This window comes from Erinaceus europaeus, chromosome 1, assembly GCF_950295315.1.
Source record: "Erinaceus europaeus chromosome 1, mEriEur2.1, whole genome shotgun sequence".
Classification (NCBI taxonomy): Eukaryota; Metazoa; Chordata; class Mammalia; order Eulipotyphla; family Erinaceidae; genus Erinaceus; species Erinaceus europaeus.
This window is the reverse complement of record NC_080162.1, coordinates 189,765,775-189,791,399: the sequence shown is the minus strand read 5'-3', so window position 1 is coordinate 189,791,399 and position 25,625 is coordinate 189,765,775. Positions and strand designations below refer to the sequence as shown.

Genomic DNA, 25,625 nt, shown 5'->3' with positions numbered 1-25,625 from the left:
CATTACATTGTGTAAGAGTAGGAAGTCCTAGCACAGTCCTAAATATATCCACCCTTTTTGTCTCATACCTCCCCTGCACACACAGGCATGCACACACCTTCCCAGTAAACCAAAATTAGAGGAGGTTTACAATACTGCATTATATTTGGTGGTGATAATGTTAAAACGTATATACTCATTAGTGTCACTCCTAGGAAATGTGGTGAATTTAATGTCATTTCTAAGATTTCGGTTTTATTCTTTTGTCTTTGAAAATTAAAGATGAAAAAAAATAACATGTTTAAAATGTAGAAACCTTGACTTATTTAATAAAAGATGCTGATTGTATAGTCTTAGTTAATATGGGAGATTTATTTTGTCCCCATTCGATTGAAAATGGATTGGATCTAAGAAGGTCCAAATCTATTGCTCCAGCAATGTTTGATATCTATTTGGAGCATTCTGCTACCGTTTCATTTCTAATTTATGAAACATTTCGTTAATCTTCAGTCTGTCAGCTATTTCTTGACAACAGTAGAGGCTGACAAACAAAAGGTTAAAATTTACTGAATACTTGAGAAGTTTTCATTTTAGTCCTCTTTCACTCATTTCAAATGGCTTTCTTCTAATTTCTTCAGAAATCAAGTGGAAAACACAACAAAACAAATTTAAATATCCAAACTACAACACCAAGTCTCAACATGACATAAAAGAAACATCAAAATACGGCTATCTGTGGGCAGAATTGCTAGCATTCATACTAAAAGCATCTCCCATCCCAAGTAGTTCAAGCAAATATTTTCGTATGCTCTTCTTCCTCATCTTCTGCACACTTGTACACCCCCTTTCCAATTTCATAAATAATTCATGAACTGATAAATATGCAATTTCAAAAAGTGCAGACAAGGCAGCACTGCATTAAAAAAAGGAGCTTGTGCTTTTTACACACAAGTCCTGTGCTGCACTTTACGGATGACAAATTTTCTAGTATTCAACCCTGTATTATATATATGTATGTATGTATGTATACACACACACACACACACACACACACACACACACATATATATATATATATATTAGGAGTGTGACAGAATTTATGGTCAGATACTTCGCTAAACATGTTAAGAACTGTTTGAAAAAAATTATAATATATATATAAAGAAAGAAAAATGTGAAGAGATTAACTTAGCAATAATTTAGACCTCAGAGCTTTACCACTGGATTAAAAAATAAAATAGTTTAAATATTCACTCTACCAACACGAAGAGAAGAATTGTGAATTGTGTAGTGTCACGGATATAGGTAATTTTTTTAGTAAAAAGACCATAAGTGTCTCAAGTATTTCAGGTTTCTCTTAAGCAAGAACGTTATCTGACATTATATGAACATTCTTCAGGGTCTAATTTCACAGTATCAACAATAAACGGTTCTGCATGAGCTTCAGACAGGTAAAGTCACCCATCTGAGAGTCAGTATATAGAGCAGAGAGAGAACCTCCATTTTGTGAACTAATTGTTTGATTACAGACTGAAACAAAATGGAGGCAAGACTTTTTTAAAGCTGCTCTGGTCTGATATATCAGACAGACATGTAAAGGGGATAAAAACATATCTTAAAGAATACCAACTATTTAACCAGATAAATCTTAAAGGAATTAGTAGACAGATGCTGCATTGCATTTATATACTGAGAATAGAGGTAACAGAGAGAAATAGCCTTTCTTTGAAAGAAAGCTATTATAGTTTAACAATAGTTAAGAAAAACTGATTTCAGTATATGAAATATAACCTTTCAAATGAACACTTAAATTGGAAAACACCATAGGTAAGAAATAGGCCACAGCATTTTATTTGGACTGGCTAGTTGGAAGCCTATATTTACTGTACTATAATTTCAAATTTAATTAAGTCACACTGCTGATGCCAGTAGCATCAACACAGTAAAGATGATTAATTGCATGTGCAAATGAAATATAAACGGTCTTAAAAGTAGCATTAATGCAGCACCTTGCACACAGAAATAGTATGATAGATTTAAGCGTAAGTGCCTACCTGCATCTTTGAAACACATGCCAGAATTGGGATGAGGGCCTTGGATTTGAATGTAACCACTATACCAAAAATATTCAGTATAACCTTTTACAAGTCATTATTTTTCTAAGACATGTTTCCAACCTTCCCTTTTCTTCTTCTCCCTTAGCTCAACCCTAAGCAGGATTTGTTAACTTATAGAAGACCTTTCACACAATTTGCATTGTCATCTTATGGTTTGCCTACTGGTACACAAACGTGAGCTGACACTCTGCAATGGTGGGACTGAGCTGCCACAACGAGGCAGCTGGACTGTTATATATTCCACTTTGCTTCCATTGTACTTCCATTCACAGCAGCAGTAGGACAAAGGGCCTGACAGAGCTAACCACGGATTGTCACCTTGATTTGTCCAGTCCAGCAGATAGGCAGAGGTGAATTACATCCTTCTGCTTATGAACACAACACAGAAGCAAATAAGTTTGCAAACACCATCTCCCAAAACATATTATCTAAGAAACATCAAGCTTCTTCAGAGATCCTGTATGCTGCCTCCCTCAGTAGGTGAAGGAAAGCAGAAAGAACCAGTCGCTTAGTGAAGATACAAAAAAGACTCTCCTCCAATAATATATTCTTGACATTAGAGACAGAACTCTTTCTGATTGAGAGATACATAATTTGTATTCTGCTTAGCTTTTATTTTTGATGAACGCTATCACGATGCTTCAAAATGCAAACTCAAATCATATTTTTAAAAAGAATGTGTGCTGTGTGATGTCTAGTAAATAAAGCTGTTATCCTCTTAAGGAAAAAAAAAAGTTAACTTGAAATATTTTTCTTAGAAATGATAAAATGAATGGCTTCGTTTAATGTCTGTTATAATGTATTTCTCAATAAACCCAAATCTGTTTTACTTAAATTTTACTAGATGTTAAACTTGAATCCCAAAATCATTCAAAATAGTTGGCCATTAATGAGGAAATTTGCTGGAAGAATTCTCTTATGGCAGTTGTTTAATTTGTTACTTTATTGACAAGGTGTTTGCCTGCTTTTGAGAGCTAAGCAGTTCTAACAGCCACACATGAATAGATGAAACAGACAGGGTTTAGTAATTTCTCTATGAAGAAAATATATAACAAAACTAGGAAAAAGAGAAAAACTGCTTTCTGGGGGAAGGCAAAAGGACATCTCTCTGTGTTTGAGAGAGAAATTGTTGTCTTCCTAAACAAAATCAGAGCCAAAAATCTAATGAAGATTAAGATCACTCACACAGAGACTTGCACTCACGAATTCTTTTGGTTTTTTGTAGACAATGCAGGGCACTTGCTGATCCCTCTAAGGCAAACTATTTTCTTTTCCTATTAAACCAAATCTTCATAATCAAGAACTGTTTGGGAAATGTAATATAACATACAATTTGGTTCATTATTACTTAATACTATGCACCTTGAGAAGATCTGCAGAGGGTTTCAATTTTGGAAAAAAAAAATCAATAAACCTTGAGAAGCAACTAGTTTATTCCTAAATTTTTAAAGATGTATTAGATAATATTAACCTAAAATTCTGTATGTAAAAATCATATTTAGTATTTAATCTTCACACTAACATTCGGTTCTTCTTGTAAAACCTATAAATTTTGAATAGTCAACCTCACTATTGTACTGTCTTTTGTTTACACATATAGGTTCTGTTAACAGCCCCTTGTTAAACCTAGTGTTTTAAGTGACTAGCATAAGCCAACATGTTTCACCTGGCAGACAGTATATATGAAAAGAACAGAAAACCCTATGCCATACAGAAATGCAAATGTTACTCTGTCAGAGAACTGCACATTCATAGTGAGGGATTCGACCAAAATACAACCGCCACTTAGGAAAATGAATATAAAAATCCTACATAATTCATTTCAAATTTACTTAGAAAAAATCTACATGTATCCCCGCCCAAAAAGCAAAACACTGGTTATTATTGTTCAAGAAAATTTGTACAAGTATTTTTCCTCAGAATTCTATGCAGCCAACCGTAAGAGCTCTGTGACCATTCACCTGACTGCAGCAGAAGCTGGGTTTGATGGTTACGGTGGGTGACAGAAAGGGGCCATTGGAAGTGCTGTTAGGCAGTTTGTATGGGAAGATTTCAGCTTTATTTGGTTATGCTTGGTAGTTGTGTGGGTTTTTTTTTTTTCTTTTCTTTTACTAGTTGTGCTTAGCTTACAATACAGAAATTCATCCTGTGCTCTATCACCACCGTTCACAGCACCTTGTATTGAACATTTAGCTTTTTTCTTGACAGATTCTCAAGTTGCTTTGTCATTTCAAACTGCTTTATAGTTGTAAATAAAATCACATATTTGTGTTTTCATTCATGCAACCCTCTACACACACACACACACACACACACACACACACACACAGGTACACACACACACTGATTTCAGTTGATCCCTTTAATTGTAAATCTGAGGGCACAACAAAGTACAAAGGCCTTTTCTAATACATAGTAGAAATACATATCCAGTTTATAACTATTTTAAAAAATCATAATCAAGGAATTAGTGGCTTATTAAAAGTTTTCTTTTTTATTTTTAAAAAGTAATGTATATATTTTTTAAGTTGAGTGTGTTATATCACCCATGATTCTGAAATTTCAAATTATTTACTATTGTTTTGCAACAAAAACTACAGCATTTCACAGAACAGTTGTATCTTTATATAGTAGGTAGACAAAAATGCTATAGTCTTATAGAAGGTAACAATGCCAAGGTTGAAATGTTAAAGTTTAAAGTAAACACATGTAGCAGCTATGTGTTTTAAAAAATAATCATGCTTCAAGGCAGAAAAAAATGTATTTTAAAGCCTTTCATGGTGAACATAAATGAAATATTTAGAAATATAAGATTTTGTCTCAGAAAAAAAAATCTTAAATGTTCACTCCCCTTTCAAATTACATTTCTGCCAAAAACAGAAAGTTCTTTTGAAACATAGGTTGGCAGAGGTGGGGGGTAGGAGGCGATCAAATTACTGTTCAGTATCACCCTAAACTTTCATTACATTTAAGAGCAAGGCAAGTCACACAGCTCTGCTCCCGGATATATTGCTGACTGGGTCATCTGAGGTTCTATTTTCCACAGAGGGTCAAGACTGCTGACATGGGATTAATCAGCTACTCCTCCTAAACCATGAATCAGAACAATTGCTGTCAGTTTCATATGGTACAATCGCCTAGAAATAGAAGAGTAGGATTGTGAGAGAACATATCAGGAATGTTGAAAAGAAAATATCAGTGGGTAGTTGTAACTCCAATTTGGCTACTTGTGATTTGATATAGTAACCAAATTAAAATATAGTAACCAAATATATGCTCAGTTATGAGAATCTGGAATATCTTCCTCCACATTTCCCTGCTTTTGAGAACTTACTCTTCTATCAATTGTGACAAAATATAAAACAAACAAACAAACAAAACCACTAATTTTTGGTAGGTACTGTTTATGTTCAAGTCCACATTGAAACATGCCTGTTGACCCAACATTAAATACAATAAAGTCTGCGCAAAATGCATGCGGCTTTTCTGCATACATATTGTAAAGCTAACATTGTACTTAACCCCTCCAGGAGTGTTTCTACTACAGAATTGGAAGATACAAGGTGCAAATGTCTGCATAAAAGGAAACTGAAATATTTCACTATTACAGAGGAGTGTGACAAGCTTCTTTTTGTACTAGGATACACGTAGATTAAAATGGCCTTGCTCTTAGATGAAATTGCTTCTATTACTAACAATGATATGAAAATGGACACTTATTGGTCACGTGTTTGGAATAACAACTGTTTCTTGCTTTATACGTGATTTTCAGATTTTTCTTTCCCTTGGGAGTTAAAACATCACCTGGAAATACCATATTTGCTAGCACAAGCACTGTATATTTTTTGGAAAACACATGTCAGACTATTTGATTTAATAAATTATTAGGTTAGAGTCACAAAGCTGATTAGACATTTAAACAGATGTAATAAAAATTGAAAGCATAGGGAATTTTTCAAAGTGAAAACCTATTTTAATGGCGAGGTCCAATATTCAATAGCAATATTTTGTTTAATTTTAAGATATAATTTTCAGAAAAATAATCCTGTTATGATTTAAGAGGCAAATAGATGTCTTTGTCTTGATGTATATTATACAGTTAAAAAATCTGTTATTCAAAATTTTAAGAAAAAATGTGTACAGTAATATAATATATAGAGCCATTTTTGAATGTCATTACTTCCCCTGTATCCCATGATCTGCTTCTACAGAACTGTCTGAAAAAGCATTTTGATGTCTTATAATGCTATTGCAAATGTGTTCGTAGCACATGATATAAAATTATTCAAGTCAGCAATAAATAGTACCTAATTACAAATCTATAAATTTAATACATTCAACATATACTCAAATTTTATTATGTCATCTTAATATATATATATGGAGAGAGAGACACTTAAGAATTATTATTAAAACACACAGAAGAATCAGTAAGTTAAGTGAAATTAAATTATTTCAATACAAATATTCCATAAAAAACATTTGTATTTTAGTAAGTAGTAGTTATTTGATACAAAACTTCTATCGGCATTTTAAATGCAATATTTAAAATCTCAGGGAGAGAAAATCAATGAAGAGAGATTATAGTATAAGTTACTATTTGCCATAACATTTTGTAATTTTCCCAAATGATTTACCTAACTTTAAGACTACTTCGAAACATATATATATATATATACATATATATATATATATATATATATGTATATATATCTGTCTTTACCTATTTAAGTTGGGAATAGAACTTAGTTTTTTCTATAGTCGAGTGTTTATTTGAGTAAGCCACTAATGATGGCTGAAATGAAAATAATTGCTTCAATGAAAAGTACTTTACTAGGTAAAAACTGCAAAATTCTGTGAACGTAAATCAGTCACTCAAGAGTACTTACAAGTTCATTGCTTTTGGAAGCATCTGACTTCTTTTTTTTATCTCAATAGAAGAAAATATTTATGTCTTTAAAAATTAATGAAATATTTGATTATTAAAATAATTAATTATAGTGTAAATCACAATGATTGTCTTGAAATATTCTGACAATGAGTTATAAGATATTTGATAAAATTACTGCTTTGTTTTCAAATTGTGAAAGACATTTTTTATAATTTGTAAAAATTGTAGAATATTACACTTTTTGTTTTTCTTAGAATTTTTCTATAAGTAAAACATAAAACTATTTTTAAAAAATATACCAAGTTCTATAGGTATTTGTTCAGAATTTCCAGAAATTCTTCGACTTTGGAGCATTTATACTATTTTTACACTAGAATATTCATAATATCAATATCATCATCCTAATGCATGAATGAAAATCTTATAAGAAATGGTCTAAATGAAGTAATTTTATTTTATTTATTTACTAGATAGAGACAGAGAAATTGAGAAAGGAAGGGAAGATAGAGAAGGAGAGACAGACACCCGCAGCCCCACTTTACTACTAGTGAAGCTTTCCCCTGTAAGTGGGGACCAGGGGCTTGAACCCGGGTCCTTATGCACTGTAATGTGTGCACTTAAACAGATGCGCCACCACCTGGTCCCTCTAGTAATTTTAAATAATAAAAATATCCTACTTATTCCAAATCAAATGGCATGTACTATCTGTATATATGTATTTTTCTATATGTATTTCTCTGTGCAAGCTTATTGTATGTATGACTTCATGAAAATGATATATGTGCTAAGAAATGAAAACATATGATGTAAATCACAGATTAAATTTAGAATAAAAATGTGAAAATAAAGATGAATGATTTTAAGACTTGTTATCATATTTGAATACCAATTCTGTAAGACAAAGTCAAACTATGATAGACATGCAGAAATACAGAGTAGGGAAGACTGAGGAGTTAGGCTCAAGGGAAGAGAGGTCTTGATAACCTTCAGTAGGACTACCAATGCATTGATGTAACTTCTACTATATCCTCAGAATGATTTCCACTGAGAAAGTTTCGACATTTAGATGAAAGCTATACTTAGCTGTTGGATTCTTGTTTACTTGCCCTGAATTATGGACGACCTTTAGACAAAGAAGACAAAAGAAGTAGTTCTTTATAATAACTGGAACAAAATTTGCATCTCAAAATAGCTGAGCACTGATGTACAACTGAAATCAAGTATTTTAGTTGGTGTTTCACCATCTGTATTGTATCTTTCTGTACACAATTTGGGGAGAGTTTTGTTTTGTGCACTATTACAATATTGTTAGTACTCAATAGGCTTTACAATGTGATTTTAATATATGTAAAATAATTGAGAATTTATGATAATGACTTATGAAACAGTTAATTTCTGCAAAGCATCAAGTGGTAAAACCTTCTTTCTTATAATGAAAATAATATTCAACTTTATTAATTGCATTAAACTTCAAAGTACTTCTATCTGTACTTTAAAAAATGTATAACTAAACATACTAAGTACATGGATTATACCTTAAATTAGAAGAATGTGGAATACAATTTGAAGAAGAAAAATATTTGCTGTCTAGCTAAACTTTTATAGATATATATCATGATAGGATTTTCTTGGATATTATCAAAATTGTGCTTTACTATATAAAATTTTACTTATGCCACAATTAAAAAATAGCAATGGTTAAATGACACTTTAAAATGTCCACATTAAATAAATAAACTATTGCAGGATAATAACAGCCCTGTCAAGCAAGAAGAGTTTGTAAATATCAACATCTCCTTCTACTTTGTTTTCAGTTAATAAAATTTCCTTTAACCATAGAAGTTCATTCTGAGACACAAAATTACAGAAATTTTCTAATCTCTACTAAAATTCTTGCTTGAATTTATTAAGAAAAGTTGTTTAAGTTTTATTGTCTTTATAAAAAGAATTTATGTCTGCTTTTGTATTATAGAAGAAGAGTAACACATACAATTTTTATATTGTCTTTTATTCACAATCACTTTAACCCATTTTGTGAAACTGAAAAAATAAGAAAAACTGTATAATTAAAAAGTAAATCATCTACAGTCCTAGTTATCAACTAGCTACTGGAAAAAATTAGAATGTTTTCTCCCAGTCATTTTTCCATAGCCTATTTATTTTTAAAAATATCATAAAACTTACAAAATTTGCTGAAGAATCCAGGTTTGAAAAGATAATGCTATAATCTTGTATTTATTTGGAGCAAATCACAGATGTGCAGTGTGACAATTAATGAACACTATTTTTAGAAAAAGACACTTAGCTTTGAATTCCATGCTCATGTTAGTCTTCTTGTTTATATACTGAGATATCTATGTGTATGTGCATGATATAAGTATATTCACTTTAAAATGTAATGATAAAGTAACAGAAACTGCGAATTGAAGTAATGAAGAAAATTGTACATTAAATATGTGAGTAATATGGTGCGCATTATTGAATATTTAAGAATATTTCAGGTGAAATGAAAATGTCTTTCTCTAAAACATGTAAGCCAAATGCTATATTAGTTTTATAATAATACATGTAAGATCCCCTTACTTTGCTCAGTTCTAACGATGAAAATTTCATTAATAAGTGGTCTGATTTGTATCAATAAGATCTGGAGGTTTTGGGGAATATTTACTGAAATACCAACAAAAGTAAAAGATTTTCCCCGGTGGTACTTCGGACACACGGGAAAACATTTTTTTCTTCACTTTCAGTGATTGTTCAAATTGACTAAAATGACCTGATGCTTAAAATAGTGTGGAATATCTCTAAGTAGATGCAGTGATCAAATTAGCAATTAGTCTGAATTTTTAATTTAATAGAGGTTATTTTGCTAAACTGACTATTCTACTTAGTTTGGGGGATGCAATATAGTACACTTCTGTGCATGAGAGGGAGTGATGGGTAGAGAAGTGTCATGCTTAAGAAGAACTAGACATCATCACAGATGCAGAAACTATTTAAAATAACACGCACAGACATCTCTGAAGCCTTGATTGCAAGTGTCAAATGTTTCTCACAAATTTTAACGATAAAATGATCCCGGCTCGATTGCTTTAGAGAATCAAAATATATATGGTATGTGCATGTTAAATATCTAAATGTGTATTCGTTGTTCTCTTTCTCACTGGAGATTATTTTCAAAGCAAAGTGCACAGGATATATTTAGAAATGTGCTTTTATATTTCCAAGCTTACAATGCGAAACTGAGTTGATTTAAATGATTTGGTTAAAATGAACACACTGTAGAACGTTCCCTCTCAATTGTTTTGCAGGTCTATTTTAATATGAAAAATAATCTAGCCTCTGCTTATTAAACAATTATGTAATGTATTGATTTATGTAGAATTGGGATGTACATGAAATCATGCAACTTTCAGACATTTAAAGCAGAAAAAGAATTATGAGTTTGTAAGTAAGAGGAAAGGTCTAATCTCAAGTGCCTGCTTTATTACAACTCTTATTTTGTAAAGTATCAAAAGTGTTCATTCCTCTGTTAATGAAAAAAGTAATGTATCTATTTTTTTCCTGGAAATCATAAATTGGAGAATGAGTACTACTAAATTTGAAAGGTAGTGAAAACTAAAGATGTTCTTTTCTGTTTTCCTTGGGGGTGTAGAAGGAGATTGTTCTTTTCCAATTTGTTTTGTACCAGGAACTTAAAATTTATTTTGTGGATGATTTAATTACCTTTTATACCTCGTGGCTCTAGAACATTTCCAGAAATGTTTTGAACTTCCCACCTCGCCTCCCCATACTTCACTTACTGCTTATAATGGAATTTTGATGTGAGTGTGCATAAGGCTAGTTCCTTACAATATAATCTGTCTTTTTAAGGGGATATGTATGTGTATTAAAAGTTCCTATCTTATTCAAATAAATATATATAAGATATATACATATATATCTTTTCAGTAAGATAGTACTTGCAAATTTTATTAGAAGATTCTGTTAATACACCATTCTTTTCCTGATTTGAAGTATCAAGTTAAATAAATTATAGAAGAATTAAGTATAGAAAAGAAAATCAGAATAGCCAGATTTAAACTTAAAATTCAAATAATTATTTAGACAATTATTTCAAAACTCTTCCCTCTCTCAAGAAGGTCAAGTCATCATACATTAGGAAGACTCATGTTATCATTAATTTCCAATATTATTAGTGAAAAAATGGGTGCAATCCTTGCTGTAGAATAAGAGACAGAGGAGACAAAGAGGAGGGAAAATTTTGAGATCTTGTGATACAATAATATGGCTAAATTTTTGTGTGGTACAGGAATGTAATCAGAAGATGCTTCTAAAGGGTGAATTTGGTAACCATTTTTTAATTTTTTATTTTCTTTATTTATTGGACACAGACAGCCATAAATCAAGAGGGTGACAGAGAGGGAGAGAGACAGAGAGACACCTGCAGTACTAGTTCACCACTCTCAAAGCTTTCCTCCTGCTGCTGGGGACCAGGAGTTTGAACCTGGGTCCTTGCGCATTGTAATGATAACAATTTTTTAACAAAGACAGCAAAATTGGTGAACTTTGGATATGAGCTCAAGAAGGTCAATAATCATTAGGTATGCACATATTAATCCCATATGTTTAAATTTATATACTCACCACTTTATACACCATTTTGAATAATCCTACTTACTGTTCTGATATATTTTAAATATCCCTTTTATTATTTAAATCATATGAGAGAGAGAGAGAGAAGCTAAAGCACCACTCCTGCGCATGTGGTGTTGGGAATCAAACCAGGAATACCAGGCATGCAAATTCTATACTCAGCCAATGAGTTATTTTATTTCCCTGGCCACTGCCACTGATACCTTGAAAGACAAAATGAAAAATGTGAGCAGTTCTTCTAGACACTACAACAAAAATATTTTCTGATCTTTGGGTACTTAACTATTTTCTTCCAAGTATTATCATTTATAATTGAAGAAATGCTTACCTTTGGCTCTAACTCACTAGATTTTATATACAAGAGTAATCTATTTGGTCAGTTTTTTCAATGGTCACAAATGTAATTCAGTAATATTAACATACCATTTTTCAATCCCTCCCACACCGAAAGGCATTATTCAGTTTGTATTACTCAGTTTGGACTCTGCGTTGATTTTCATTGCTTCACAACACCAAATAGTAATTAATGAAATGAAATAGATCCTCAATCTTTGGTCATGAGCTGGAATTAGAAAACATAGCACAGGCTGTGAAAATAGCTTCAAAAGCCTCTTATGTTGATACTTCAATCAATGTTCACTCATGGACTTAATGTGACTATGAGAACCTCACAGAACATTTGTAGCAACAAAATTTTCACATAATTTTTTTTCTTCACTTATTTTTATTAGTGACTTAAGATTGACTTACAAGACGATTCAATAAAGAGAGTTATTTACACTCCCCAGCCACCACCAAAGTTCTATAGCCCCAAACCCTGCAATGATAACCCTTATAGTTCTTATAAAGTCTTTGAGACAGGTTGAGTACTTTTTCTTTTCTTTCAAGTTCAAGTATTTTAATATTCTATGGATTCAAAGACAACTGATAGTTATTTTCTACCTCCTTACTTACTTAATTAAGCATCATCATCTCCAGTCCATCCATTTCAACTGAAGGACATAATTTTATTTTATTTTTTTAATTAATTTTTTATTTAAGAAAGGATAAATTAACAAAGCCATAGGGTAGGAGGGGTACAGCTCCACACAATTCCCACCACCCAATTTCCATATCCCATCCCCTCCCCTGATAGCTTTCCCATTCTCTATCCCTCTGGGAGTATGGACCCAGGGTCATTGTGGGTTGCAGAAGGTGGAAGGTCTGGCTTCTGTAGTTGTTTCCCCGCTGAACATGGAAGTTGACTGGTCGGTCCATACTCCCAGTCTGCCTCTCTCTTTCCCTAGTAGGGTGGGTCTCTGGGGAAGCAGAGCTCCATAACACATTGAAGGGGTATTCAGTCCAGGGAAACCTGGCCGGCATCCTGATGACATCTGGAACCTGGTGGCTGAAAAGAGAGTTAACATACAAAGCCAAACAAATTGTTGAACAATCATGGACCCAAAGCTTGGAATAGTGGAGAGGAAGTGTTAGGGAGGTACTCACTGCAAACTCTAGTGTACTTCTGCTTTCAGGTATATATTTTGCACTAGTTTATGGATAAGTGTGAACATATGCTCTCTCTCACAGAACCTGGTCTATATCTAGGTTTTGGGACTTTGTTAGAAAGTAAACCACCTGGGATGGAATTAGAGAATACTATGAAAGGAAAGGTCTCACCCGAGTAATGAAGCTGAAGGGTTGTCATTCCACAAGTGAAGTCTCTGGACACAGTCTGAGCTGAAGCATGTTGAGGTGGCAATCATTGCGTTGATTAGGTTGCAATCAGCAGATGTGATATTATTTGATATGGATTGGGAGAGGCATGCGGGAAAGTGGGCCCTACTTAAGGTTCCAGGACTGGGGGAAATATAGGCTCTATAGTGGAGATGTGAGGTTCCTGCTGTGTTAGGGTTCAAAAAGACAATGGATAGTTAATGTTATCATCACATTATTTGGTAATTGGGTTAACTTTGAAAAGTCCTTTTATTAGAATTTGCTGTATAGTACCCAGTATCTTGTATGTAGCTGTGCCATACAGCTATCAAGAACAATGAACCCACCTTCTCTGACCCATCTTGGACAGAGCTAGAAGGAATTATGTTAAGTGAGCTAAGTCAGAAAGATAAATATGAGTATGGAATGATCCCACTCATCAACAGAAGTTGACTAAGAAGATCTGAAAGGGAAGCTAAAAGCAGGACCTGACCAAATTATAAGTAGGGCACCAAAGTAAAAACCCTGTGGTGAGGGGTAGACATGAAGCTTCCTGGGCCAGTGAGGGGTGGGAGTGGGTGGGAGGGATGGGTCATAGTCTTTTGGTGGTGGAAATGGTGTTTATGTACACTCCTAGCAAAATGTAGACATATAAATCACTAGTTAATTAATTTGAGAGGGGGAAAATCAATTGTATGTCTCAAAGTTTTTCAAAACACAAACTGAATCTTTTTAATATATAGGCTGTGTATTTGATATGCGGACTCTCTCAAAAGCCTAGACCAAGTAACCAGAAGCATCCAATAGCAAAGCTATATACAAGATACTGGGTACTGTACAGCAAACCATAACAAAAGGACTTTTCAAAGTTAACCCAATTACCAAATAATGTGATGATAACAGTAACTATCCATTGTCTTTTTGAACCCTAAGACAACAGGAAACTCACATCGTCACTATAGAGCCCCTAATTCCCCCAGTCCTGGAACCCTTGGATAGGGCCCACTTTCCCGTATGCCTCTCCCAATCCATATCAAATAATATTGCATCCGCCGATCACAACCTAACCAATGCAACGATTGCCACCTCAACATGCTTCACTTCAGACTGTGTCCAGAGACTTCACATGTGGAATGACAACCCTTCAGCTTCATTACTCGGGTGAGACCTTTCCTTTCATAGTATACTCTAATTTCATCTCAGGTGGTTCACTTTCTAACAAAGTCCCAAAACCTAGATATACACCAGTTTCTGTGAGAGAGAGCATATCTTCACATGTATCTATAAACTACTGCAAAATATATACCTGAAAGCAGAAGTACACTAGAGTTTGCAGTGAGTACCTCCCTAACACTTCCTCTCCACTATTCCAAGCTTTGGGTCCATGATTGCTCAACAATTTGTTTGGCTTCGTATGTTAACTCTCTTTTCAATCACCAGGTTCCAGATGCCATCAGGATGCTGGCCAGGCTTCCCTGGATTGAAGACCCCACCAATGTGTCCTGGAGCTCAGCTTCCCCAGAGACACACCCTACTAGGGAAAGAGAGAGGCAGACTGGGAGTATGGACCGACCAGTCAATGCCCAAGTTCAGCGGGGAAGCAATTACAGAAGCCAGACCTTCTACCTTCTGCAACCCTCAATGACCCTGGGTCCATGCTCCCAGAGGGATAGAGAATGGGAAAGCTATCAGGGGAGGGGGTGGGTTATGGAGATTGGGTGGTGGGAATTGTGTGGAGTTGTACCCCTCCTACCCTATGGTTTTGTTAATTAATCCTTTTTTAAATAAAATTTAAAAAAAGAAAGATAAAAAAGAGTATGCGATGATCCCACTCATCAACAGAAGTTCAGTAAGAAGATCTGAAAGGGAAACTAAAAGCAGGATTTGACTAAATATGGAGTATGGCACCAAAGTAAAAACCCTGTGGTGAGGGGTAGACATGCAGCTTCCTGGGCCAATTGGGGATGGGGGTGGGTGGGTGGGATGGGACATAGTCTTTTGGTGGTGAGAATGGTATTTATGTACTACAGTAAAGTGTAGTCATATAAATCACTAGTTAATATGAGAGGGGGAAAGTTAATTGTAAGTCTGAAGTTTTTACAACACAGACTGAGTCTTTTTAATATATAGGCTGTGTATTTGATATGCGGAGTCTCTCAAAAGCCTTGATTTTATTTTTAACGGCGAATAGTACTCCGTGCAGTATATATGCCACAAGTCCTCTATCTAGCCATCTGTCAGTGGTCATTTAGTTTGTTTTCATACTTTGACTATTGTGAATAATTGAACTATGAACATGGGGGTACGTGGCGCATATGTTGCTTTATTTTATTTTATTACTTTTTCCTTCAGGGTTATCCATGGGACATGGTGCTGACACTATGAATCCACTGGCAGACCTTTTTTTTTTTTTAATTTAAGAAAGGATTAACAAAACCATAGGGTAGGAGGGGTACAACTCCACACAATTCCCAACACCCAATCTCCATAACCCACCCCCTCCCCTGATAGCTTTCCCATTCTCTATCTCTCTGGGAGCATGGACCCAGGGTCATTGAGGGTTGCAGAAGGTAGAAGGTCTGGCTTCTGTAATTGCTTCCCCGCTGAACTTGGGCATTGACTGGTCGGTCCATACTCCCAGTCTGCCTCTCTCTTTCCCTAGTAGGGTGTGTCTCTGGGGAAGCTGAGCTCCAGGACACATTGGTGGGGTCTTCAGTCCAGGGAAGCCTGGCCAGCATCCTGGTGGCATCTGGAACCTGGTGATTGAAAAGAAAGTTAACATACGAAGCCAAACAAATTTTTGAGCAATCATGAACCCAAAGCTTGGAATAGTGGAGAGGAAGTGTTAAGGAGGTACTCACTGCAAACTCTAGTGTACTTCTGCTTTCAGGTATATATTTTGCAGTAGTTTATGGATACGTGTGAACATAAGCTCTCTCTCACAGAAACTGGTGTATATCTAGGTTATGGGACTTTGTTAGAAAGTGAACCACCTGAGATGAAATTAGAGTGTACTATAAAAAGAAAGGTCTCACCTGAGTAATGAAGCTGCAGACCTATTTTTTCCCATTTTATTGGATAGGACAGAGAGATTGAGAGGGGTGGGGGAGATAGAGAGTAAGAGATAGAAAGAGACACCAGCAAATCTGCTTCTTCACTTGTGAAGAATCTTCCCTGTAGGTAGGGAGCAGGGGCTCAAACCTGGATCCTAGCGCAGGTCCTTGCACTTCATTCTATGTGTGCTTAACCAGGTGTGCTCCACCCCTCACACATTCCTTCAAATTATTATTTTCTTGTCCTCTGGATAAATGTCTAAGGGTGGTATTGCTGGGTTATCAACTGTTTCTCACCACACTGTTGATAAAAAGCACCTTACACATTTCCACCAGCAGTGTAACAGTTCCTTTTTCTCCACATCTTCACCAACACTTATCGATTCCTATTTTGTTGATGCAGGCCATTTTTAGTGCCATAGGTAGAATTTCAATGTACTTTTAATTTGCATTTCTCTAATGATAAGTGATGTGGATTATTTATTTTATAATATTTTAATTTTGAGAGAAATACAGAGGGAGAGAGAGAGAGAGAGAAACACCAGAGCACTGCTCAGCTCTGGTTTATGGTGGTGCAGGGGATTAAACCTGGGATTTAGGATCCTCAGGCATAAGAGTCTATTTGCATAACCATTATGCTGTCTCCCCTGCCTGTGGATTATTTCTTCATATGTCTGTAGATCATGTGTATCTTCTCTTTAAAAAACTGATCATATTTTCCCACTGTTTTATTTTATGCATTTGTTGATATTTGCAGCAGAACACATGATTATGAATTTAAATATATGACTGTGAAAAGTGGTCACTTTATTCTTATGAATAATCTCTTAGTTGAGAGTTAAATTAACTTAAAATAAAAGATAACTTAAAGACCATGGTATAGTAATGACAACAGCAACAACAACAAAAAGGGAAAAAATGGCTTTCAGGAGCAGTGGATTCATAGTGCAGGTACTGAGACCCAGAATAATCCTGGAAGAAAAAAAAAAGAAAAGAAATTTAGAAAAATAACATGCATCGACATATTATTATAAACATTTTTCTGTTTATTTACTTACATTAATTGAATGTCTACTTAGACTTAGATACCATCATCACCTATTTCCTATTATATTTCCCTCACTCACTCCCAAGCTATCCTTATCAAAGCGAGGACTGAAAAAGCTGAATAAGGGCAAGAGACTGGCAGACTTTTTTAAAAAGTTTTTTTTATTATATAAAAAGGAAACATTGACAAAGCCATAGGATGAGAGTGGTACAACTTCTCACAATTCCCACCAACAGACCTCCGTATACCATCCCCTCCACAGATAGCTTTCCTATTCTTTAGCCCTCTGGGAGTATGGACCCTAGATCATTGTGGGATGCAGAAGGTTGAAGGCCTGGCTTCTGTAATTGCTTCTCCACTGAACATGGGCGTTAACAGGTCAATCCATAACTCCCAGCCTGTCTCTCTCTTTCCCTAGTGGGGAAGGGCTCTGGGAAAGCAGAGCTCCAAGGCACATTGGTGGTGTTGTCTGTCCAGGGAAGTCTGGTCACATCCTGCTAGCATCTGGAACCTGATGGCTAAAAAGAGAGTTAGCATACAAAGCCAAACAAATTGCTGAACAATCATGGACCTAAAGGCTGGAATAGTGCAGATGAAGTGTTGGGGTTTGTAGATAGGCATATTTTGTAGGTAGGCATATTTTAGTTATATTTCAAAGGGCCTGTAGCTATACTAGTTTTTTTGTTTGTTTGTTTTGCCTGAGCCTGAAATCTGATATGTAGATGGATCCAAGTTATTGTCTGGGGAGATGATGTCATAGCTGGGAAAAGGACCAGAAAGCTGGATCAGGGAAAAGAGTAGCTCCCTAATATGGGAAAAGGATATAAATATTGTTGACTGTAAACCCCATCGATTTGATGTGATCTGGGGCCAATAATTAACTTAGGAGACTGTGTAACCTCTGCATCCCTGCAGATCTGAGCTCCCGTTCTGTGGTCATGAGTAGGAACATTCCATGCTGCCCCAGTATTGACCCATCTTCCTCAGGTGTAGCATAGACTATGTTGTCCATCCTCCCTACAGAGGATGGAACATTCTCTACCATTATTGATCCAAGCTGAGGACAAGGCCTATGGGGGCCCACATAAGGATCTATTTTGTTGTTCCTGATAGAAATGACCAGTAACAAAGGAGAGAGGGATTTATTCGAGTTCTAGGCCCATCAAGTCTGTTTGGGAATCTCAGGATTCCTCGATTAGGGCCCCAGCTGGTGGAATGGCCTGAGAGTGACTAAAGAGTCATCGTTAAAGTAGAGATGGCATACCCCTCTTATCTTATGCTTTTTTTCAATGTTTCCTTTTTTATAAATAAAAGAGAAAAAGAAAGAAAAGAAAAGAAATTTAGAAATGTAAGATGTATCAATATATTATTATATACACTTTTCTGTTTACTTATATTAGTTAAATGTCCACTTATTATGTAGATCCATTAAAGTAAAGGAGCTAATCAAATCCATATCCCTATACCCACTTTTATATGCATTTTAAAGGATATTAAAAGTAATTATGTGGGAATTTTAAATACATTTTTAAAAAATTCCTCTTGCTTTATTTTATTTAAGTGATGAAGCCTACAAATTTCATTTGAATATGGATATTGCATATTTTCTGTAAAAACCTTTTTAGATGTACTAGTGAGTTCCTACCTAACTAAATTTATTGGGTCAAAAGTCATATTCAAGACTGAAATTTTATTATATCCCAGGCTTAGAAATCTTCTAAATATGGAACAGTAAAACCTCCTGCAACTTTAAATTTTCTATACATTTCCTATAATGTCAAACAATATCAGATAAAAATATAGACTAATGATTGACAATTCCTTATTTTCAAAGAAGGGATTTTACCGAATATCGTATTCTGTATGAGGAACCAAAACTGAAAAGTGGAAGATATCTGAGTCATACTCACTTCATTAGTTGGCATCAGTAGAGTATCAGTAGAGTGTGAAGATTTTTTTTTTCTTTTCTAGAAGTGTCCACGCCTCATGCATGCCTGGTTTTCCCACTCATCAGGCACTTTTTGTATTAAGGAAAGAGAAAGAGAGATAGGGGTTGGGGGGTCCATCACAATACCAGAGACTCCTCTAGCAGCATAACAATTCCTGTGTAATGCTGGAGCTCAAACTTAGACTGTGCATGTGACAAATAGTAAGATAATCACACTTTCCACTGAGCAATGACCAGAGTCTATGAGACATTTTCAATACCCCTAGGTTGTAGAGCACACCACCACACTCTAAAGAATGTTAAAAACAATTGCCCTTATCCAGCTTTCTAGTCATACCTCAACTCTGACACCATCTTCCCGAACAATACACCTAGCTTACCTGCATGTTTGTTAGCTCTCAAGCTTAGTCAAAAAGTTGTAAAGTCATGGGCCTATTGGAATATACCTAAAATAGACTACCTAGCTCCTTCCAACATGAAGATCCCAAATTTCATCTGCTATACTTTTCCGTTTGGTTCCTGTTTATTAAATTTGTTCTGCTTTATATCGTAAAGCTTTTAAGCCACCAAGTTGCAGATGCTACCACGATGCCAACCCAACTTCCCTGAGCAGACAACCTCATCAATGTATCCTGAAACCCTCCCCAGAGCTCTACCCAGTAGGGAAAGATAAAAACAGGCTGGGGGTATGGATCAAACTATAAAAGCCTTTGTCCAGTAGAGAAGCAATTACAGAAACCAGATCTTCCATTTTTGCTCTCATAAAAATTCTTGGTCCATATTTCCAGAGGGATAAAAAATAGGGAAATTTCCAATGGAAGGGATGGGGATATGGAACTCTGATTCTGTGGTGGCTGGAATTGTACCCATATATCCACATACCACAATCTTGTCAATCACAATTAAATCACTGAAAAAAAAAAAGAATAGGGAATCTTCCAATGGAGAAGATGGGACACAAAACTGGTGGCGGGAACTGTTTGGAATTGTACCACTGTTATCTTACAATCATGTTAATCATTATTAAATAACTAATAATTTTAAGGGGGGGGCTTCTTTCTCTGTCTTTCTCGGCTTAACATGTGAGTGTTCTCAATTTTCTTGAATAAAATTTAAAATTCCAGAAAATAAAAAGGAAAGAAAAATACAATGTGTTTATTGACCTTTTTTTTTTTGTGTGTGTGGATTTTGAGGCACCAGTGTCTTTTATCACTGAAGAAAGTTGGATTTTATTTATGCTGTTCACTCCTATTATTTTTTCATCCTGAAAATATATAATTTTTCCTCAAAGGAATATAAAAGAGCCCAAGACTAAAGTAGCTAAAAGATTGAAACCTCCCAACTGCAGTTCATTTGAAATTTTTCCAAAGCTGTTTCCTCAGTCACAGCAGTGCTAGCAACCAAGAACAAAGGTGTTATCTCCTGTGCTGCACGAGCACTATGGCACATGGGATAACCACCAGGGCCTCGTCCTTCTGCAGGGTTGAACTCTGCAGTGTATCCTTTCAGGAAACTATAGGGCTTTTCCTGATGTTCACTGTGTTCATTCTTATTTATAATTCTGTGTATGCTTCTGACATTAGCATAAATTTTCCTTAATGAATGCATTCCAACTGATAGATGGGGAGAGATATGCTATGTGGATCTTTTTAATATTAGTTCATTAAATTAAAACAGTTCTGACTTTCAGTGAGGTCCTTATGCTTTTTGATGCTGCTGTCAGGTTTACAGTTTATATCTGTGGAAATACATGTGTGGCCCAAAAAGATGACCTTTTTTAATCAAAGTAATTTAGTGTTAGCACTCCTGTATAATAATTTGAAAGGTTTTTCTATTGGGTTGTATAAAAGTTAACACAAAAATGTGGTCATTTCAGAAACTAGACCCACGCACTTTGGCACTTTGTTGAAATTGTTTCCTCCCCTCAAGCTCAGTAGTCCTACTACAAATACATCTTACTTCCTGAAGTAAGATGCAATTTTTTAAAAGCACACATGTTAATTTAGGTATTTTTCCTATTTTATCATGGATTATGAGAGAAGGAAGACTTTCAAAATCCTCTTGTGCAAAACCTCTCTAAAAGGAAAACCTTGAGGCTGAGTGGTAGTGCATCAGGTTAAGCCATATGGTGCAAAGTGCAAGGATCAGTGTAAGAATTCCCGTTAGAGCCCCCGCTCCCCACCTGCAGGGGGGTCACTTCACAAGCAGTGAAGAAGGTCTGAAGGTATCTATCTCTCCCCATCTCAATCTTCCCCTCCTCTCTCCATTTCTCTCTGTCCTATCCAACAACAACTATAACAACAATAGCCACAACAAAGGCAACAAAAATGGGAAAAATAGCCTCCAGGAGCAGTGGCACTGAGCCCCAGCGATAACCCCAGAGGCAAAAAAAAGAAAAAAGAAAACGTCATTCCAGCCTTAATGATTATATTTTCTAAATCACTGCCAGATTAAACACTTCAGGAACAACTTGTTACACAAATAGTAAATATTCAATTCATAAGTTGCCTGAGGGCTTTGAACTTCATTACCCTCCGTACCCACCACCACAGAAACAATAGAATAACATGCTTCTGTTAGGTTAGAGAAATCAAATGTACCCAGCCACTTTTCACAAGGAATATGTTAAATAACAAAGACTTGATGCAAATATTTGCTAGTAGCCATTATGACAAGCTGGGGACATTTCATGATCTTATTAGTGTCTAGTCATTCACAGTTTGCTTTTCTGTATCAAAAACATGCACACAGATAATAGAAATAAATTGTTTACTTCCCATGCTACTAGGCAATTATAAATATTTCAGCAAAAGGGTTTATACTGTGCCAAGGTTAGAATTTAATAGAATAATTCAAGATGCAAATGCCATTGTCTACTGAGCTAATGCTGGTCTTCCCAAATAGTCTTCATTTGATTGGATTCTAAAGAATATTTTTAAAACAGAACTAAGCATACAATAGCTTTTAAAACCAGCTTAGCCTATTACTTGCCACTTCTGCAGAATCTTTGCTTTTTTGTTTCTTCCCTGGACACTACTTAAAGGAAATCATGTGATGACTATTAACAACTGAGAACTACTCATTTCAGCTCTAGGATATTTTAAATTCAAAATTAAAAGGGTACAAAGCCGCTTATTTATCTTGTAAAACAGCACATATGGTTTGTAATAAAACGTAGTATTTTAAGAAGGTCTGTATAATTAAGTATTGAAGATAATTTCACCAATATTGTTTTTATAATTTATTTAATAATTTATATTAATGTTATCAAATAGATATATTTTTAGACCCTGTTCTACAGACAGGGTCTAAAAGTAAAAATTCAGTTAGTCAAGGAATTAGAACAGACTAGAGGACTTAATGAAGTCAATCATTTCACCCTATAGGTCAAACAAAATGTAGCAGTGAAGTAAAGCAATTTTGCCTGAACTGAAGTAAGTCTTTAGCAATTGAGTCAACACGACATACACTCTGACTGAAAACAAAGTTCGGGTTATAACACTATCTAAATTTCAGATACAAAGCATTGTGATTCTACAACTTTAAACATATAGTGTGCTGTACTTTTGTCTTTTGCTTAATAGGACTTTTTAATTTTAGAAATTGCTATGAAAATAACCATCTTAAAAAGCTACCTGCACATTTTGAAATCTACTGTGCCCCTCATAGTCTTATATTCCTGGAAATACTTTCGACTCTTCTTTCATGATCATTACGTCCATTCTCCATGCAAAAGTCATTTTAAAAGAAAATATCATCACAGCCTTGATGATTATCTTTACGAAATCACTGTCAAGTTAAACACTTCCATAGAGTCGTTGGTGCTGTTTCTATCTTGGAGAAGATAAACACGATTGTTAAGATGTTGTTATACTTTAGAAGGTAATTGTTGGAATACAGCTCATTGTGTTCATAATAGGACTTTGGAACATAATTAGCATACGGCTGACGTCAGCCTATGAGCATAATATGAGCTTACAAAACCCGCAGGGGATTGTGGGTGCATCTGCATTTATTTAAGCGCTACCCTGCTGGAAGTCATGCTCTGTTCCTGCAAACTCAGCTGCAGCTCTCTTCTTCCTGTGCTGTAGGTGCCTGCTCTCTGCCGCAAGGACCACTAAGGCCATTTCTCCCAAGACCCGTACAAAACTGGAGCTCAGTTTTGGTAAAATTAGCTTAAAAGACTCATGACTCTTTGGCATTTTGACTAGCTCATATCTCTGCCCCATTGCCTATGTTGCTGTACTTAAATGACCATGATAGAATAAGCCTCCTGATAGTTTAATCCCCCCACCAAAGCTGCCCAAAGTCGTTTTCTTTTATTACAATACATAATATAGAGGAAAGATTCAAGATATATCGCAAGACTATTCCTTCTCAGCAGAAGTTTGAGTATTTCTCAGAGGTCTGTAATATTTTGTGATCAAACTACAGTTGAATAAATCTTTTTTAAATAAATATTTTTATTTTTATTTGTTTATATGGGAACAGAGGAGAAGAGAGAGAGAGAGAGGGAAAGATATAAAGAGGGAGAGGGGAAAGGAAAGGAAGAGAGAAAGAGAAAAGAGCACCAAAACTTCCTCTGATGCAATGAGTGGGGGCATGGCAAAACAGCACACTATCCAAGTGAGTTATTTCACTCTCCCTTGGTTGACTGCTTCGTATCTGTTAAAACGAATTCTCATTTTGATATAAAGTAATATTAAAAGATGTAGACAAAGGAAAAATACCTCTCTTCTATGGAAGCATTTGAAGGAATTGAAATATAGAACCAGATCAGTTGTCCTTTATTTTAAGTGTAAGAAAGACAGAAATAAACGAAGGGTATGTTTGTGTCAGTATAGCACTCACTCTGACATAGATTAATGACTAACACAGAAATCCATTTAATTGGTCTTATGTGTGTGTTTATGTTTTATGGCAGTGAATATCTCATGTGTAAATCACTGAAATCACAAGTCTAGAGCTATTCCATCAAAGTCAGATCTGTTCACATTTTCCTTTTGTGTGTGTGTTTAACATTTTACATATTGGAAAGAGGCAGAGAGAAATCAAAAGCGAAAAGGAAGATAGGGAGAGAGAAAAAGACATCTGCACCACTGCTTCATCATTACGGAGCTTCTTCCCTGGAAGAGGAGGCCAAACGCTTGAACCCAGGTTCTTGTGCATTATAACATGTGTGCTCTACCAAGTATCACCACCTGGCCACTAGCTAATGCTTATTTACAAAATAGTATTCTGAACTATGGTGGAGACAAATACATCACTCGTGTGCACTCATAAAAAGGGAGAAAACATCACTTCATTAAAAAGTGGCTATTTAGCACAATCCTGGTAGATACCAGATGGAAATACAACGTTACAGAACAACAACAACAAAAAAAATAGGAGATAGAATGCAAAATTAAAAATATTAACTGGGAGTGGAAAAATATCACACTGAGTAGAATGCATTTCTTCACATTGGTACAGCTCAGGTTCAAGCCCTAGCACCATAGTTATGGAGTTATGGCACTGGGGGGTATTGGTATTATAGGGTCTCTTCTTTAACTAAATGAAAAAGCAGTACAAAGTGGTGATATCCAGAGCTGCCAAAAAATGAAAACTAATGAAAATGCCCACGTGATTAAGATTCATATTATGTTGTTGTATGCTCTCCCCCTGCCAAGAAAATTGGGTTAGTCCTGCTAGTTTTCGTGGGCCCACTTGTCCCCGCCCCAAGGAACCCCGACAGAGTTCCAGAGTTCCAGAGTTCGAGAGTTGTTGGCGCCGCCGTGGGGGAAGGAGGCAGGAGAGTTCTGTTTGGTGATTAGTTTGGTTTAGTTTATGAATCGTTGATCCTAAATAAAGAAATACAGCTTCCCTGCCCAGCCTTGTGTCCCGGAGTCTCTGTCTACCGCCGCGACGCTAGCCCGGCCTGCTGAAGCCCCAAATTAAAACAACATTATGTGAAGTTACGTCATTCCTATTATTGGCATCCTATTTGCCTGTCTCTAGTAGGACATAAATATGTGCATCATATATTTTTACATGAGCACAACTGTTGATTAATAAAGAATCAAGAGCTAAGACTATACTGAAGGATATATTCTCTGTCTCCTCTCCAGAAAAAAATTAAAAATAAAATCTAATTTAAAGGAATGAATATTAAAAATCTAACTTGCAACATCCAGAAGCTTAGAATAAGGTCTATTGTGTTTAACTGTCTCTGTTAGTGTGGCAAAGTTAGAAGGGTTATTTC

At 35.4% G+C, this 25,625-nt stretch overlaps 2 long non-coding RNA genes across 2 annotated transcripts in view; one reads left to right on the top strand and one right to left on the bottom strand.

Annotated features, from left to right (window-relative positions):
• LOC132541155 (uncharacterized) overlaps window positions 1-25,625 on the top strand; it is a 701,393-nt gene that overhangs the window by 131,931 nt on the left and 543,837 nt on the right. The window lies entirely within an intron of this gene.
• On the bottom strand, window positions 17,104-19,396 carry LOC132542064 (uncharacterized). Its single transcript, XR_009553210.1, has 2 exons — window positions 19,347-19,396; window positions 17,104-17,360 (listed from the first exon to the last, which is right to left on the bottom strand). It is a non-coding gene; the product is annotated as an uncharacterized LOC132542064 (long non-coding RNA).